At 39.7% G+C, this 17,736-nt stretch overlaps 1 non-coding gene across 1 annotated transcript; it reads left to right on the top strand.

Moving 5' to 3' along the window:
• The first annotated feature begins 13,586 nt into the window (after positions 1-13,586).
• On the top strand, positions 13,587-13,658 carry TRNAC-ACA. Its single transcript has one exon. It is a non-coding gene; the product is annotated as a tRNA-Cys (tRNA).
• Positions 13,659-17,736: the final 4,078 nt, after the last annotated feature.

Below are 17,736 nucleotides of genomic sequence, written 5' to 3'. Positions count from 1 at the left end.
GTGCTCGGGCTTCTCATTGAGGTGGCTTCTCGTGCTTCGAGGCGCAGTCTCTTGGCACACAGGCTTCAGTAGCTGCAGCATGTGGGCTCTGTAGTTGAGGCTCATGGGCCCTACAGGACAGACTAAGAAGTTGTACACGGGCTTAGTTGCTTCTTGGCATGTGGAATCTTTGCGAACCAGGGATTGAACCTGTGTCCCCTGCATTGGCAGGAGGATTCGTATCCACTATGCCACCAGGGAAGTCCTATCCAACACATTTTTGGACTATAACATTGCCATGTAAAATAATACTGCTAGTATTTTTATATCTATCTTATAAATGTAGAAAGTCTTTGTTTTTTTAAATCATCATGATACAGACATTACAAAATAAATGAGTCATGAGGATGAAATGTACAGCATGTGGAATATAGTCAGTAATAATGTAGTATCTTTGTATGGTGACGGACAATAACTAGACCACCAGGAACTAACATAGTGTTGTAGGTCAATTATACTTCAACAAACAAACAAATTCATTAAAAAGGGGATTAGATTTGTAATTACCTGGGGGAAGAGAGGGGAGGGTGGGTGGTCGGGTGGGCAGAGGAAATTAGTTAAAGTGGTCAAAAGGTACAAATTTCCAGTTATAAGATAAGATAAGTATTAGGGATGTAATATACAATATGATTAATATAATTGACATTACTACTACTGTATGTTATATATGAAAGTCATCAAAGGAGTAAGAAGATCCCCTGGAGAAGAAAATGACAACCCACTCCAGTATTCTTGCCTGGAGAATCTCATGAACAGAGGAGCCTGGTGGGCTACAATCCACAGGGTCGCAAAGAGTTGGCCACGACTGAGTGAGTGAGCATACTCAAGGAAGTAAATCTTAAGAGTTCTAATCACAAGGAAAATTTGTTTTCTACTTTTTGAATTTTGTATCTGTAGGAGATATTGAATGTTCACAAAACCTACTGTGGTAATCACTTCATGATGATTAAGTCAAATGATATATGCTGTACACTTTAAACTTACATAGTCAACTATATCTCAGTAAAGCTGAAAGAAAAGAAAATATGATGCCACTTTGAAAAATAAACACATGAAAATTAAAAGTTCATCTAGTGTATGTGATAATATCATATATTAAAGAACCAGGAATTTATCAATCAAACCCAACTCAAACTGTTTTAAGAAAAAAAATATCTGCTGCCACACATTCAACTTTGTCACCAGTATTTACTTAACAGCTCACATATGCCAGCCCATTGCCTAGCGTTCCAAGAACACTCTGACAAACAAGTTCTCTCCTTTCACTCACGTGTTTATACTCTAGTGGAAAGAGACACACAACACCAGATAGTAGTAAGTTCTGTAAAGGAAATAAAATAGAGATCATCAGCACTGAATGGGAAGTGTAGGGCTTATTTAGACATAATGATTCTCTCAGTGCCCTCTGTGTAGACAATTCAAATAAGATCTAAATAATAAAACATGATGGCTAGACGGAAGCTTTGTGAATATCTAGGGGAAGGGAAGCATAGAAGGAGGGAACCAGAAATACAAAGTCCCTGAGACAGGAAGAAGTTTAGCATGACAGAGAATCAGAAAGATCAGAGATCTTGTGTCTACTCTGGACCCTTGTCCTGAAGTTGGGTATTCTTGATTAACAGCTCTGTCAGAACCTCTTGCAGTGGGGAGAATCTTTCTAGAAGGAAAGAATGCAGAAAAAGCAAAAGAACAAATATCCCCTGCTCGTTTTTAAAAATAATTTAATAAGAGCCAGTGAACTCTGGGTTTGGTATTATAAATATGAAAAAGAAGCTCAGTCTTTATAGATTTTCCATTAATATCTCTGTATTTTCATTGATACTCTGGTAAAGAGTTGAAAGTTATTCCTCATGAGAACTTGAACATTGATCATTATATTAATAGGGCTTCCCAGGTGGTGCTAGTGGTAAAGAGCTCACCTGCCAGTTCTGGAGACATAAGTGATTTGGGTTTGATCCCTGGGTCAGAAAGATCCTCTAGAGGAGGGTATGGCAACCCGCTCTGGTATTCTTGCCTAGAGAATCCAATTGACAGAGTAGCCTGGCAGGCTACAGAGTTAGACATGACTGAAGTGACTTAGCACACATTGCATGCATTATATTAATAATCCTGTAGTCTCTTCAGAAAAAGTATACATTAAATGTTTCATAACTTGTCTTCAGATTCCAATGCTCTTTAGTATACTATGCTGGAGGAACTATTTATAGTCTCATCTTGGAGTTTCCCAATGTGTAGAAAGATGCTGTGCTAAACACCTCTATTACTGAGGCAGCCTAGTCTTGTAGGTAAGAAAGATGGACAGGCTATCTCTGGGTCTAGAGATAGATAGGATTTATGTCTTGATTCTTCCCCTCGGTCTCTGTGTGGTCTTGGGTCTCTCTGTGCCCTAGTCCTCTCATCCTCAAAATAGGAGAAAAAAATACCCCCTCACCTCATGATGTTTGTAGTGAAGAGTAAATGGATTGATATGCCTTAAGAACTTAGAACAATACTTGGCACATGCTAAGGACCCAATGGGGCTTCCCTGGTGGCTCAGAGGTTAAAGCGTCTGCCTGGAATGCAGGAAACCTGGGTTTGATCCCTGGGTCAGGAAGATACCCTGGAGAAGGAAACGGCAACCCACTCCAGTATTCTTACCTGGAGAATCCCATGGACAGAAGAGCCTGGTGGGCTACAGTCCACAGGGTTGCAAAGAGTCGGACACGACTGAGCGACTTCACTTCACTTCACTTCAAGGACCCAATGGGCTTCCCTGGTGACTCAGATGGTAAAGAGTCTGCCTTCAGTGCAGGAGACCCAGGTTGATTCCCTGGGTGGAGAAGATCCCCTGGAGAAGGGTATGGCAACCCACTCTAGTATGCTTGCCTGGAAAATTCCATGGACAGCAGGGCCTGGATGGCTACAGTCCCTGGGGTCACAAAGAGTCAGACATGACTAAGCGACTAATACACACAAAAGGGCCCAATAAGTATTAATCACTGTCATAATTATTACTTATTTGAAAAATGTATCTCCCAAAGAAATGTTGTAAAATACATGAAATTGCTATGAGATAATTAACCTTATAGTGTTCTGATATATTTTCACTTCTTATAAACCAATAAGAAGAGATTAACTCCCACCATAATACCCCAAATCATTATTGTGAAAAAAGCAAAATATAGAATAATATTTAACTGACTTGAAGCACACAAAAGCAATTGCAAATGAAGCTCAAAACTAAAGTATGAATGGGAAGTTCAATACTGCATTTGCTGTCACGTGCCGTAATTTAGAAAATGACTCCAAAGCTTCTAAACAGAACAACACACACACACACACACACACACACACACACACACACACTCACTTGCACACACACACAAAGATGAGACATGAATGTTACTGTTTCCTGACAGTTCAAAAGAAAGAAGTTAAAAATGTGTTATGATACAATTAAATATTTTTTAATTTTAAAAACACTCCAAGTTGCCAATTTTACCACAATACCAGGTGTTTTGGTCTCTTTTACAAGTTTATTGGGATTCCTTTTTATCTAAAAATAACACTTTAAGATTATATGTGGCATACCAATAATGCCTTGACCATATTCTTTCAGCACACTGTTAAAATATTTAACCAATAGCGCAATAAAGGGCTTTCCTCGTGGCTCAGCTGGTAAAGACTCAGCCTGCAATGTGGGAGACCTGGGTTCGAGCCCTGGATTGGGAAGATCTCCTGGAGAAGGGAGCAGCTATCCACTCCAGTATTCTGGCCTGGAGAATTCCATGGACTGTATAGTCCGTGGGGTCGCAAAGAGTCAGACACGACTGAGTGACTTTCACTTTCCCTTCCAGCCCAACAAAAGAATCTAATTTACCAGTGAAATTTCTTTCCTCAGAAAGTTTTAATATAAACATTTACAGCATTTGACTTATTCTTATAAGAACATAATTTCTTATTTATCCTTTTATCAATTCATTCATTTGTTGCTATACAGCCTTAAAGCGTATCCATTCATTTGAGACAAAATAGATCTAGTATGAATAAAGAAGGAAAAGAATGTATGATGGACAATAAAAATAGTTTTTAAGTTGTGAGATCACTGTCTAATTGTTATTCTGATTGCTGTGCAAAAAGAGGGAAGAGCTAAGAAAAAATGAATATTAAGAGTTTACTATGTCAACTGATTTAGATAAATACTATTATATTTCAAACCAGTCAATAATACTATTAAATATCAAACCAGTCAATCTTAAGGGAGATCAACTCTGAATATTCACTGGAAGGACTGATGCTGAAGCTGAAGCTCCAATATTTCGGTCATCTAATGCAAACAGACGACTCATTAGAAAAGTCCCTGATGCTCGGAAAGATTAAGGGCAGACAGAGAAAAGGGCATCAGAGGATGAGATGGCTGGATGGCAATTATTGTGCATTGAACATGAACTTGGGCAAACTGGGGTCTGGGAGGCCTGGCATGCAGCAGTCCATGAGGTCACAAAGAGTAGGACATGACTAGGCAACTGAACAGCAACAACAATGTCAAATGATTTAGATGAATACTATTATATTTCACCTCATGCCCATCAAGTTGTTATCACTACCCTAATCTTCAAATGAGAAAACAGAGGCTTCAGCAAAACTGATGCTAAAGCCAACAGATAATAGTGGTTGAACCACTATTCACACCTAGATCGGGACAAAACCAAATCCATTCTGTCACATCACATTGTGCTGTTTCTTTATAATCAACAACATTATATGTTAATATTACTATTTTCCTACTGATCTTCACTATTAACGTCCTTTACACATACATGTGCCTCTATCTATGTGCTTAGTCACTCGGTCGTGTCCGGCTCTTTGCGACCCTGTGGACTGTAGCCCACCAAGCTCTTCTCTGTCCAGGCAAGAATATTGGAGTGGGTTGCCATTTCCTCCTCTAGGAAATCTTCCTCACCCAGGAATCAAACCCGCATCTTCTGCATTTCCTGCATTGGAATGTGGATTCTTTACCACTGAGCCATTTTACACATATACAGAAAACTAAATATGTGTGCAAAATTATTTCTTCTGCATATTTTTGTACCGATAAATTCAATTATGGAAGAAAAAGTTCCTTCATACTAGTAAAATTTGTCTCATTCTTTTTTATTCCAAATTTAATTTTTAATTTTTTTTCCGAGACCCTACTGTCCCTCTCTCAACTCTTTTTCTCCAATTGAATAAGTAAATAAATAGGAAAAAAATCAGGTTTACAGTAATGTCTAGGATCTTTGACTTTTTACTAATATTGACAAGGCACAGAATTGAACTTTAAATTTGTGTTTCCAAATAAACATCTAGTTATAAGGACTACATTGAAAGGAAACTAATGAAATTCCAAGGTGCTCTGGGGTGGCTGTTTTATTCTGATCGGTGGTAGATTGCACTATTGACCAAATGTCAGACACCAAGCGATACAATGATTGAATAAAAGTGTATACATAATCGGAGCAGAGAACTTTGCCAAGACCAGCCTTGTTGCCTTTCTCATAATACTAAAGGAAATTCTTTTTTTTTTTCCCCTCCTCTCTGAGTGCAAATAACTTTTTTTTCTTTCTGGGCCTCCTCCTCCTTTTATTGGTGCCCCCAGATAAAATAATGTAAGGTGCCTTAGCCAGAGACGCTGATGAAATATTTTCAGCCTAGATATTAATCTGTTATCAGTTCCGTAGGTGTGAAATGTGATGGAGATGACAGAGAATCATGCTCTGCAGGCCTCAAGTAATTTGCACCGAAGATATTTAGATCTATCTTTGGACACAGCAGATCAGTTATTATGGGAGGGGGAAAAGCCCTTGGGGAGTCTACCTTGAAACATATTTCAAATGCCAGGGGAGTTGCATGAAAATTGGGTAATGAATGAAACTCTGATTGCAGAAAAATCACTTTGGAATGCTACTGCTGCAGCATGCCGCTGCTCTGTGTAGACCTTAAATGCTTAACAACATGGATGGAGTTGTGTGGCTTCAGTGATGCATTCTGCTGCTACTTTTTGTCTTTACTCCACCATTCAGTTGGGGATGGATAAATATTTGTCATACAACCTGATGAGTTTTTTTCCCCTTTAATTGAAAGAAGACCAGGGTGTGTCCATCCTGTGTGAGAACTTGTAGATGGCTAATGCTAAGTTCACTAAAGAAATTTAATCTTCTTTATCCCTATAACTCAGGGCTTCCCAAGTGGCAGAGTGGTAAAGAATCCGCCTGCCAATGCAAGAGATGCAAGAGATGTGGGTTCGATCTCTGAGTCGGGAAGATCCCCTGGAAGTGGCAACCCACTCCAGTATTCATGCTTGGAAAATTCCATGGACAGAGGAACCAGGTGGGCTACAGTCCTTGGGATCACAAAGAGTGGGACCTGACTAAAGTGACTGAGCACACACGCATCCCTATGTGCATGAATGGAGTGGGTTCCCATGCCCTCTTCCAGAGAATCTTCCCGACCCAGGGATTGAACTTGGGTGTCTTGAATCTCCTGCGTTGGCAGGGGAGTTTTTTTGTTGTTGTTGTTACCACTCGTGCCACCTGGGAAAACATGCTTTCCTTATAACTCTGCATAAATTGAATGTTGCTTCTTAAACTTCAGTAGGTATTTCTGAAAGTTTGTGAACTAAACCAAGTCCTCGATAAGACTGAGTTTCTCATTCCTGACAATCAAGCTGTGGTCAAGAGACATTAAAGTGCTTCTTTTTGAAAAGCTTCACTGAAATAGAAATGGTTTACAGTGGTAATCAGCTTGATCAGAGGGCAGTGGTCTTGTTCCCAGTTTTAATTTAGGAATTTAGCTTGGCACAAAGACCCCGTGGAAGCTTATATCACACAGACCTTCACCATGAACATAGAGTGGGATCAGAAGTCTTTTTCAAAAAGCTAATTAATTAATTTTTATTTTATACCCCTCCCATCCAGGCTGCCACATAACATCGGGCAGAGTTTCACATGCTTTACAGTAGATCCTTGTTTGTTATCCATTTTAAATATGCCAACCTGTCCATCCCAGAAGTATAGCTGATTTACAATATAGTGCTAGTTCCAGGTGTATAGCAAAGTGACTCATATATATATATATATATACACACACACACACATATATTCTTTTTCAGATTCTTTTCCACTATATGTTATTACACAATACTGAATAAATTCCCTGGGCTACACAGTAGGTCCTTATTGTTTATCTGTTTTATAGATAATAGTATGTATCTGTTATCCCAAGTTCTTAATTTATCCTTCCTCTCCTCCACCTCTTTTGCTAACCATAAGATTGTTTTCTATGTCTATGAGTCTGTTTCTGTTTTGTAAATAAATTCATTTGTATCATTTTTCTAGGGTCCATATGTAAGTGATATTATATGATATTTGTCTTCGTTGGGACCAGATGTCTTAATGTAACCATAGAGATAACAGAGATATCATGCTATTTTATGTATATTAAAAATCTGTTGATACAAACGCATAAAATTCTGAAGCCTAGAGTGAAATTAAAAGAATATTTAATAATGGAAATGTACTCATAGAAATACTTAAGTTTACACACTTTAAGATCTGTCTGTCCTTGAGTGAAATTGATCATTGTATTCCACTTAAATATGTACATGTTTCCTCAACAGGCCCTCAAAGAATTTTTTAAAAATATTTTTATTTACATGACTCATTATATTTTGTAGGGTATAACCTCTACTAGGGCAGGACATGTGTGCTCTCCAGGGCCTGCTGCTAAGTCACTTCAGTCGTGTCTGACTCTGTGCAACCCCAGAGTCGGCAGCCCACCAGGCTGCCCCATCCCTGGGATTCTCCAGGCAAGAACACTGGAGTGGGTTGCCATTTCCTTCTCCAATGCATGAAAGTGAAAGTGAAGTCGCTCAGTCATGTCTGACTCTTTGCAACCCCATGGACTGCAGCCCACCAGGCTCCTCCATCCATGGGATTTTCCAGGCAAGAGTACTGGAGTGGGGTGCCATTGCCTTCTCCAGGGCCTGGCATGTGACAAATGCCTGAGAAGTGTTCACAGAATGAGCACATTAATGAAGGGAAGAAAGAATATATTTGTTAACGCAAACAGAGTCATGTGAGAGAGAACCACTAATAAAGGGCGAAATTGTCTTTCCCCTTGGCTTATTTACACATATTATAAATGACAAAAGTGAAAAAGGAAGAAAACAAGAGAGACAGTCTAAAATAATTTTCAAATGCTGAGAATTAGAGTGGAATAAAAACTGCCAAAAGTAGAATATTGTCTTCTTTCCACCTGACCAAATGGTCATCTACCAGATGACATCAGAATCAAACAGATTTGCTCCAAAGAGATTTACTATGAGGGTATGGGAGCCAGCTGGATGATAAAGAAGTGAATTCACAAAGGAAGCCACTTCTGACCTCAGAAGTTCTCATCTAGGTCATTTCATCCCAATTTTCTTTTTCTTTTTTTTTTATTAATTTATTTATTTTAATTGTAGGCTAATTACTGTACAATATTGTAGTGGCTTTTGCCAAACATTGGCATAAATCAGCCATGGGCACACGTATTTTCCCCATCCAGAAGCCCCCTCCCACCTCCCTTCCCATCCCATTCCCCAACTTCATCCCAATTTTCAAAATGGTGCACAGACAGCTCCCATATCTTGTCAAAGGTATTCATCTTTTCAGAGGTAATTGCAAGGTAATTAATTAAGTTCCTTACCTGAAATATCTTTCCCAGTTAGACCTAGTATATATAAGAATACCTCATGTATTTCAGAGTCATAGTGTACCTCAGTGGAGAGAAAATGCCACAGCTGAACAATAAATGTTTCAATGTCTCTAAGACCCTTGCATTCCAAATCAGCATATAATGTTTTTATTCTTTTATTAGAGTATGAATTGCTTTACTATGTTGTGTTAGTTTCTGCTGTACAACAAAATGAATCAGCTATATGTACACATATATCCCCTCCACCTTGGACCTTCGTGCCACCCCCATCCCATCCACCCAGGCCATCACAGAGCACAATATTAATGATAACTTATCAGAGTCCTCAGAAAAAGAAAATTCATCACCAAATGACACACTTTTACAACAAAAATTCAACACCTTTAGTACACAATCTGGTGTTTTCTCTTCTCTTTGTTGCTCTGGTCTTAACCATTTCAGAGGTATGAAATTTGTAGAATCTCTTACTTATAAATGGGCTCCTCCATTTTATGGCACTCTCTGGAAGTGAGTGCACAGGTACTTTTATACCAGAAAGAAAATTTCTGATTATGAACACAAAAACAATGCTAAGATAGAGAAACACTGCTGACTATGTTCCATCCCAGACTTGAATGGGTCATCCAGGAATTCATTCTGTTTCTAGCATCCTTACCTCCAGGTTCCCTCATTCCTTTAACCATCTTAGCCCTGACTCCCTGGATCCCTTTCCAATCCTGGCAGCAGTCCGTAGGGACGAGAGAACATCATTACTGGATCTCACCTGGAAGGCAGTGACAGATCCTGACCTTTGCAGGAGTAGACTTAGGTCCTTCACATGCTTCACAATATAGCATCTGTGAAAAACAAACGTTTCATTTTGCTATCATGCTCTGCTCAGTCACTCAGTTGTGTTCGACTCTGCAACCCATGGATTGCAGCCCACCAGGCTCCTCTGTCCATGGGATTTTCCAGGCAAGAATACTGGAGTGGGTTGCCAATTCCTCCTACAGTAGATCTTCCCCACCCAGGGATCAAACACACATGTCTTGCATGTCCTGTCTTGGCAAGTGAATTCTTTACCACTGCATCACCTGGGAATCCTTGCTATCATAGTATGGTATAAAGTATTTCATATAATAAAATTTTCATACAACATTATACCAAAAGATGCCTTTCTCACCAGGAGTGAAGAAGGGAAGAAATAAAAGGAGTTAGGGTTGGGCCATCTGGATTTTAAATTTTGTTTTTAAGAAAAAGGCAATTCTTTAATAATTCAGAATTTGAGGATGTAAATGGGAGAAACTAGGACATTTAAATTCCCAGAAAGCAGAATCTAATGTTGATTATTTATGTGCTATCAAGGCACACACTGGGACTTAAAAAAATGCTTTAGGTCAATGTGAGTAAAATGACTACAGAGGAGACAATTTTAATTAGTCCATGCAAAAGAGAGGAGGAACAAGAAAGGAGGAAAGTGGGGAAAAAGAGAAAGAAAAATTAAAAAAGGATAACAACAACTTTCTGAGCAAATATCAGTGAAACACCACCAGAATATTTTGTCTTTCCAGAAAGGAGCTTAGATATTAACTATTCAGTATTTCTTTTTCATGTATTTTTTTTTCATTATGGCTATAGACTTCCTAATTTTTTTAAAGTTTATAAAAGCAAAAGCTAACTCTGAAATGTTTGGAGGATATATATATACATTATATATAATTTACAGAAATGTAATGATTCTTTGAAATAAAGTTCCTTGAAACTGAAACTTCAAGAAGCCTATAGCTGTATGTAAAACTCATTGATCATCAACTAAGCTACATCAAACCCTGGATACATAATTCCCAGGACAAACAATATGCGAGAGCATATTTTATGTTTCCTTCTAAATAGGTGATACAGTCTATGCAGTAGGATAATATTTTGCATACAAATTGAAGAACTTTTTTTTTCTTTAATTCCTGTCTCTCAGTAGCCATCAGAGCAGCTAGAGTTCCATGCTTTCTGCCACAAGGAAGGGAGGATACAGCAAAATGAAGCCAACCAAGTGCAAGTCAGTTCTTAGTTTTGTGTCTCAAAATCCAGGACTTTTGAATAGATGAGAGACTTGGAAGTAAGGAAAACAAAGCCTCCCTAGCTTCCAGCACTATTGAACACCATACAATATTCCATGGATGGAGAGAAAATGCAGAAAGGGAAAAAGAGAATCTTGTGGGTTCTGGAAAAATAAACGTCTGCCTTCTTTCCCTGCCCAAAATGAATCCCTGATAAGAGAAAGATATAAACCAAAAATAATTTGGAGTGAGGAAAGAAAGAGAAGTAACTTACAACACCCCCAGTGTCCCCATGCTTGGACTACGGAGGGAGTGATAGAACACTTCATTCATATCATGTTTATAGGCAGAAAGAGCTAAGATAGCTTCATCAAGTTCTCTGTAGCCCAGAAGGATCCTTGAGCATTAGAAGGTTTTCTTATTGTTGTTCAGCTACTGAGTCGTGTCCGACTCTTTGAGATCCCGTAGACTGCAGCACACCAGGCTTCCCTGTCTTCCACTGTCTCCTGGAATTTGCTCAAGTTCAGTTCATTGAGTTAGTGATGCCATCTAACCATCTCATCCTTAGAAGGTTTACTGTGAAACTAAATGCATAAATGGCCCGCAGAGCTGAAAACTATGAAGAGTCACTCTGGGCAATACAAAGAAATTATAGAAATTAGTGAAACTATAAGAGCTCATGAGGGAGGACCAGACCAGAAAGTCACTGTGGAAGGTGGCAGAGTAGATATTGAAGACACTCAGGTGGGATGACATCCCATACACTGAACTCCATACAATGGTGTCACAAAGCCACTCAGAACTAGACATAACTGTAAGAAAAAAAGAAGCAATTATGGAGTAAAAGGTGAAGAAACCCTGAAATTTCTATTTGTCTTCCTCAAGACCCTTGAGAGATAAACCTGTGGAAGAGCCTGAAACAGAGCATGACTATCATGTTCAAGGAAGCACAAGGAAGAAACAGAATGGCTACCAAGAGATTGAGGGAAGGGAAAGGAAACAATGGTAACATTGTGGATTAATATAAAAATTCGGCTTTTATTCAAAGTTATATAGGAATCTCTCAGATGGCTTTAAGGAGAGTTGTTACACAGACCGCCTTATGATTTAATACAGTTGTTCTGGCTAACATCTTAAGAACAGTCTTAAGGAGGGTAAAGATAGGGACTTCCCTGGCAGTCCAGTGGTTAGGACTCCACGCTTCCACACAGGAGACACCAGTTCGATCCATGATCAGGGAACAGGCTCCAAAAGCCGCACATGACATGGCCAAAAGAAACCCCAAAAATATAGCAACAGAAAAAGCAGAGTGTGAAAAAAAAAAGAGAAGGGTAGAGGTAGAATCTGTGAGATCAAAGAGAAAGCTAATGTAATATTCCAGGTAAGAGATGCCACTGGCTTTGACTAAGGTGGTGAGATTAAGGTCAAAATCTGGATACCTTTTAAAGGTGAAGTGAAGTGAAGTGAAGTGAAAGTTGCCAGTCGTGTCCGACTCTTTGTGACCCCATGGACTTTACAGTCCATGGAATTCTACAGGCCAGAATACTGGAGAGGATAGCCTTTCCCTTCTCCAGGGGATCGTCCCAACCCAGGGATTGATCCCAGGTCTCCTGCATTGCAGAAGGATTATTTACCAGCTGAGCCACAAGGGAAGCCCAAGAATATTGGAGTGGGTAGCCTATCCCTTCTCCAGCAGATCTTCCTGACCTAGGGATCAAACTGGGGTCTCCTGCATTGCAGGTAGTTTCTTTACCAACTGAGCTATGAGGGAAGCCCCTTTTAAGGGTTCAGTTCAGTTCAGTCACTCAGTCATGTCCAACTCTTTGTGACTCCATGAATTGCAGCATGCCAGGCCTCTCTGTCCATCACCAACTCCCAGAGTTCACTCAAACTCACGTCCATCTAGTCAGTGATGCCATCCAGCCATCTCATCCTCTGTCATCCCCTTCTCCTCCTGCCCCAATCCCTCCCAGCATCAGGGTCTTTTCCAATGAGTCACCTCTTCGCATGAGATGGCCAAAGTATTGGAGTTTCAGCTTTAGCATCAGTCCTTCCAATGAACACCCAGGACTGATCTCCTTTAGAATGGACTGGTTGGATCTCCTTGCAGTCCAAGGGACTTTCAAGAGTCTTCTCCAACACCACAGTTCAAAAGCATCAATTCTTTGGCATTCAGATTTCTTCACAGTCCAACTCTCACATCCATACATGACCACTGGAAAAACCATAGCCTTGACTAGATGGACCTTTGTTGGCAAAATAATGTCTCTGCTTTTCAATATGCTATCTAGGTTGGTCATAGCTTTCTTTCCAAGGAGTAAGCGTCTTTTAATTTCATGGCTGCAATCACCATCTGCAGTGATTTTGGAGCCCCCAAAAATAAAGTCTGACACTGTTTCCACTGTTTCCCCATCTATTTCCCATGAGTAATGGGACCAGATGCCATGATCTTAGTTTTCTGAATGTTGAACTTTAAGCCAACTTTTTCACTCTCCTTTTTCACTTTCAACAAGAGGCTTTTGCCCTGAAATTTGCTAATATACTGCATGATGGATAGGTAAACATGACTACAAGGTTTTAGAGGTAAGCAATTAGAAGTATGGAGCTACCATCCTTTGAAATGGTAAAGGTTGGAGAAAATAGGATTGAGAGTTTTGTACATTCTGAGTTTAAATGATGACTGTTAAACATGTAAATATAGATTTCAAAAAAGCAGTGGTATATTCAAGACTGGAGTACAGGGGCACGGTTCAGGCTGGAAATCATTAGTATACAGATGTTATTTAAAGCTACAATACTTCCCTGGTGGCTCAGATGGTAAAGTGTCTGCCTACAAAGCAGGAGACCCAGGTTCAATCCCTGGGTTGGGAGGATCCCCTGGAGAAAGAAATGGCAACCCACTCTGGTACTCTTGCCTGGAAAATCCCATGGACTGAGGATCTTGGTAGACTACAGTCCATGGGGTCACAAAGAGTCGGACACAACTGAGCAACTTCACTTTCACTTTCACTGGGTAAGAGCAAGGGAATGAATTCAGAAAGAAGGAAGAAGAGGCAGAAGAACTATGGTCCAAGACACTACAATATTATGAAGTTGAAGCGATAAAGAAGAATAAGAAAAGGAGACTTAAAATGTGCTTTCTGAAATAGCCAAAAAAAAAAAATTAAGAAGAAATCTCCAGGATCCAATTATGTCAAATATTGCTGACTGATCAAGTAAGATGAGGACTGAGAATTTACCACTGTATTTAGCATCTTTGCCCTCATTATTGACTTTGAAAGGGCTTCCCTGATGACTCAGGTGGTAAAGAAACTGCCTGCAATGCAGGAGACCTGAGTTTGATCCCTGGGTCAGGAAGATCTCCTGGAGAAGGGAATGGCTACCCACTCCAGTATTCTTGCCTGGAGAACCCATGGACTGAGGAGCCTGGCAGGCTACTATAGTCCATGGGATGGGATGGCAAAGAGTCAGACACGACTGAGACATTGAAAAGGACACCTGGTGGAGTAGTTGAGTTTCAAAAAACGGAATAGATTCAAGAGTAATTAGTACTAGAGGACTAGAGACTATGGGTCTAGACAACTCTTCTGGTAAAATTTCGCATAAATGAAAGTAAAGAGAGGGATGGTAGCTGAACGGTAGGTGGGGCCAAGAAAGAATTTTTTTGTTTGTTTTTAACAGGCTGGATAACAATGTGGAAAGAAAGGAAAGTTAATTGATGTAGATGATAAGGAGAATCATTATTGAAGTAATGATGGTGACTAGGCAAGAGGCCATGAGATTTTTTGCACAAGAAGAGACTTCTGGGACTTCTCTGGTGGTCCAGTGGTTACGATTCTGCACTTTAAATCCAAGGGGTACAGGTTTGATTCCCAGTTGGAGAACTTAAGATCCCACATGCTGTGTTCATTAAAAAAAATTTTTTAATTAAAAAAGGAGAAGAGATTTTCCTATGTAGGAGCACTTTCTGTAACAGATGAGAAAGCAGTGGGTATAGACACAGATGCAGGTAGGTAGGTAAACATGAAGAAGAGAGCATGATGACATTTTTTTATTGCTCCTATTCCCTCAATGAGATAGAAAGCAAGGTCATTGGCCAAGTGTAAAACTGGATTGTGTCTATATTTTTATACAATACTCTTCATGTGCAATTAGAGTAAATATGGTGACAGGTTTTCCTTGAATTAAGTCTTAGTGGTTGTGCAAGCAAGTTTTATTTAGCAGCATGACAAATTATGGAGGCCAGACTCTACATCCTAGGAAATTTCCTAGGAAATTTCATTTAGTCTTTAATTTCACAAATACCAAATGATCTTTGTGGTGTGCTTAGTCACTCAGTCGTGTCTGACTCTTTTCGATCCCATAGAATGTAGCTCTCCAGGCTCCTTTGTCCATGGGGATTCTCCAGGCAAGAATACTAGAGTGGGTTGCCATGCCCTCCTCCAGGGGATCTCCCCTACCCAGGGATAGAACACAGGTCTCCCACATTGCAGGTTGATTCTTTACCAACTGAGCCATGAAGGAAGCCTTACTAAGGCTTACTATAATCCTTATGATCCTTAATAAGTTCAAATACCCCGTTGTTATTTCAGGAGAAAGTATGAAAACTGAAATGTAGAGAACACTGAGAAATAGTTCCCTGGAGACCCAACTTAGAAGAAGAAAAAAAAAAACTTACTTTTCCCATAGTAGGTATCTTTCTAGGGAGAAAAAAAAATTAAGCAAAATAGAATCCTCCATGGCCGTAGAAAAGTGGGACTTAGTATATATCTTTCTGTTAGGAAATTCATTTAGTTCAGTTCAGTTCAGTCGCTCAGTCGTGTCCGCTCAGTCTTTGCGACACCATGAATCACAGCATGCCAGGCCTCCCTGTCCATCACCAACTCCCGGAGTTCACTCAGACTCACGTCCATTGAGTCAGTGATGCCATCCAGCCATCTCATCCTCTGTCATCCCCTTCTCCTCCTGCCCCCAATCCCTCTCAGCATCAGAGTCTTTTCCAATGAGTCAACTCTTCACATGAGGTGGCCAAAGTATTGGAGTTTCAGCTTTAGCATCATTCCTTCCAAAGAACACCCAGGGCTGATCTCCTTTAGAATGGACTGGTTGGATCTCCTTGCAGGCCAAGGGGCTCCCAAGAGTCTTCTCCAACACCACAGTTCAAAAGCATCAATTCTTCAGTGCTCAGCTTTCTTCACAGTCCAACTCTCTCATCCATACATGACTACTGGAAAAACCATAGCCTTGACCAAGTGGACCTTTGTTGGCAAAGTAATGTCTCTGCTTTTCAATATGCTATCTAGGTTGGAAATTCATTAGTTAGCTTGATTTGTTGTTAATTTTTAGTAGCAAGTTCTCACCATTAGTGGCTCATAGACAAAGAAAGCAACTGCTGGATGAAGATGGACCATGGTATGACCGGGAAAGCATTCTACTGGGATCAGATCAGAAACAGGTCCAAGATACACAACTGAAATGGCTATGCGTCCTTGGGTGGTTTTTCTCTAAGTTTCAGTACCTCTGTCTGATAAATGGATGTGCGTGTGTGCATGCTAAGTCACTTCATATGTGTCCAACACTGTGTAACCCTGTAAACTGCAGCCTGCCGGGTTCCTCTGTCTATGGGTTTTCCAGGCAAGAATACTGGAGTGGGTTGCCATGCCCTCCTCCAGGGGATCTTCCCAACCCAGGGATCAAGCCCGCTGCTCCTACATTTCCTGAGTTGGCAGGCAAGTTCTTTACCACTCTCGCCACCTGGCTGGTACTAAACCTAATTTCCCTGGATGTACTAAACCTAATTTGTAAGTTTTATGATGTTCAAATAAAATACTGGCTATAAAATCACCAAGAAAATTGTTGCATCATTTTATCATTGTAAACCTGTGTTTCATATTAAAATTCATTTTTGCTTTTTATTTTGTTTCTTTGTGTAAATTGGGCCTCCCCGGTGGCTCAGTGGTAAAGAATCCACCTGCCAATACAGGAGATGTAGGTTCTATCTTTGGATCTGAGAGATTCCCTGGAAAAGGAAATGGCAACCCATTCCAGGTTTCTTGCCTGGAAAATTCCATGGACAGAGGAGCCTAGAAGGTTGGAAAAAAGTCAGACATGACTTAGTGACTAAATGACAATAACAATGAATAGGTTATTTCCTACATACATTTTTTAGTATGATCACATAATTTTTTTGAGAATTATACTACTGTGTAATAACTACGGGATGGAATACATACTTAGACAAAATAGATTTCATGTCTTAAAAGTATTTTATGATTGTGTATATTTGTTCTTGATAACTTACTGTCTGGTAAAATTACTGACTTTTTTTTGTTCTCCTAATATGAACAAACAATGTCTTAGTGTCTATCTGAGACCTTGAAAATTATGACTCCAATTAGGTACAAGTTCTCATATGGCAATGTTGATTTAGTTTACCTACCAGTAGGAACAATAGATTCACTCATTAGGGCTTACCTATTTTAAAAGCAGTATTTAAACTTTTAAATCCCTACTTAGATGATCTCTGAAAAGTACCTTCTACACTCTGAGGAAATAAAATGCAGAAATGTTCACATTCATGAGACAATAGCTTTGACTGAATGCTGTAAAATGAAATCTGCTCTTTCAGTTTTTCTTTCAAAAGAAAGATTGCATAAATAATACATTTGGGCCTTGCAATACCAAACAAGCACAATAGCTACTTTACAGCTTTCATCAAAATGAAGGCCATCTTTTTCATTTTATTATGGAACTATTAATACAATATCATCAACTCTGATTGGCTGCAAGATTCCATAATGAAGGCTTCATGCCAGAAGTCAATGGAGGTGCTAATATCACTGGATACAGGATGGCACCAGCCCAATGCCTGGTGAGCTGATAAAATATGAAAAGAAAGAAAGATAAATCTGAAACTTTTCAAATGTGGGGCCATGGTTTATTTCTTGGG

This window comes from Bison bison, unplaced genomic scaffold (genome assembly GCF_000754665.1).
Source record: "Bison bison bison isolate TAMUID 2011002044 unplaced genomic scaffold, Bison_UMD1.0 scf7180017864390, whole genome shotgun sequence".
NCBI lineage: Eukaryota > Metazoa > Chordata > Mammalia > Artiodactyla > Bovidae > Bison > Bison bison.
This window is presented reverse-complemented; position numbering and strand designations above follow the sequence as displayed.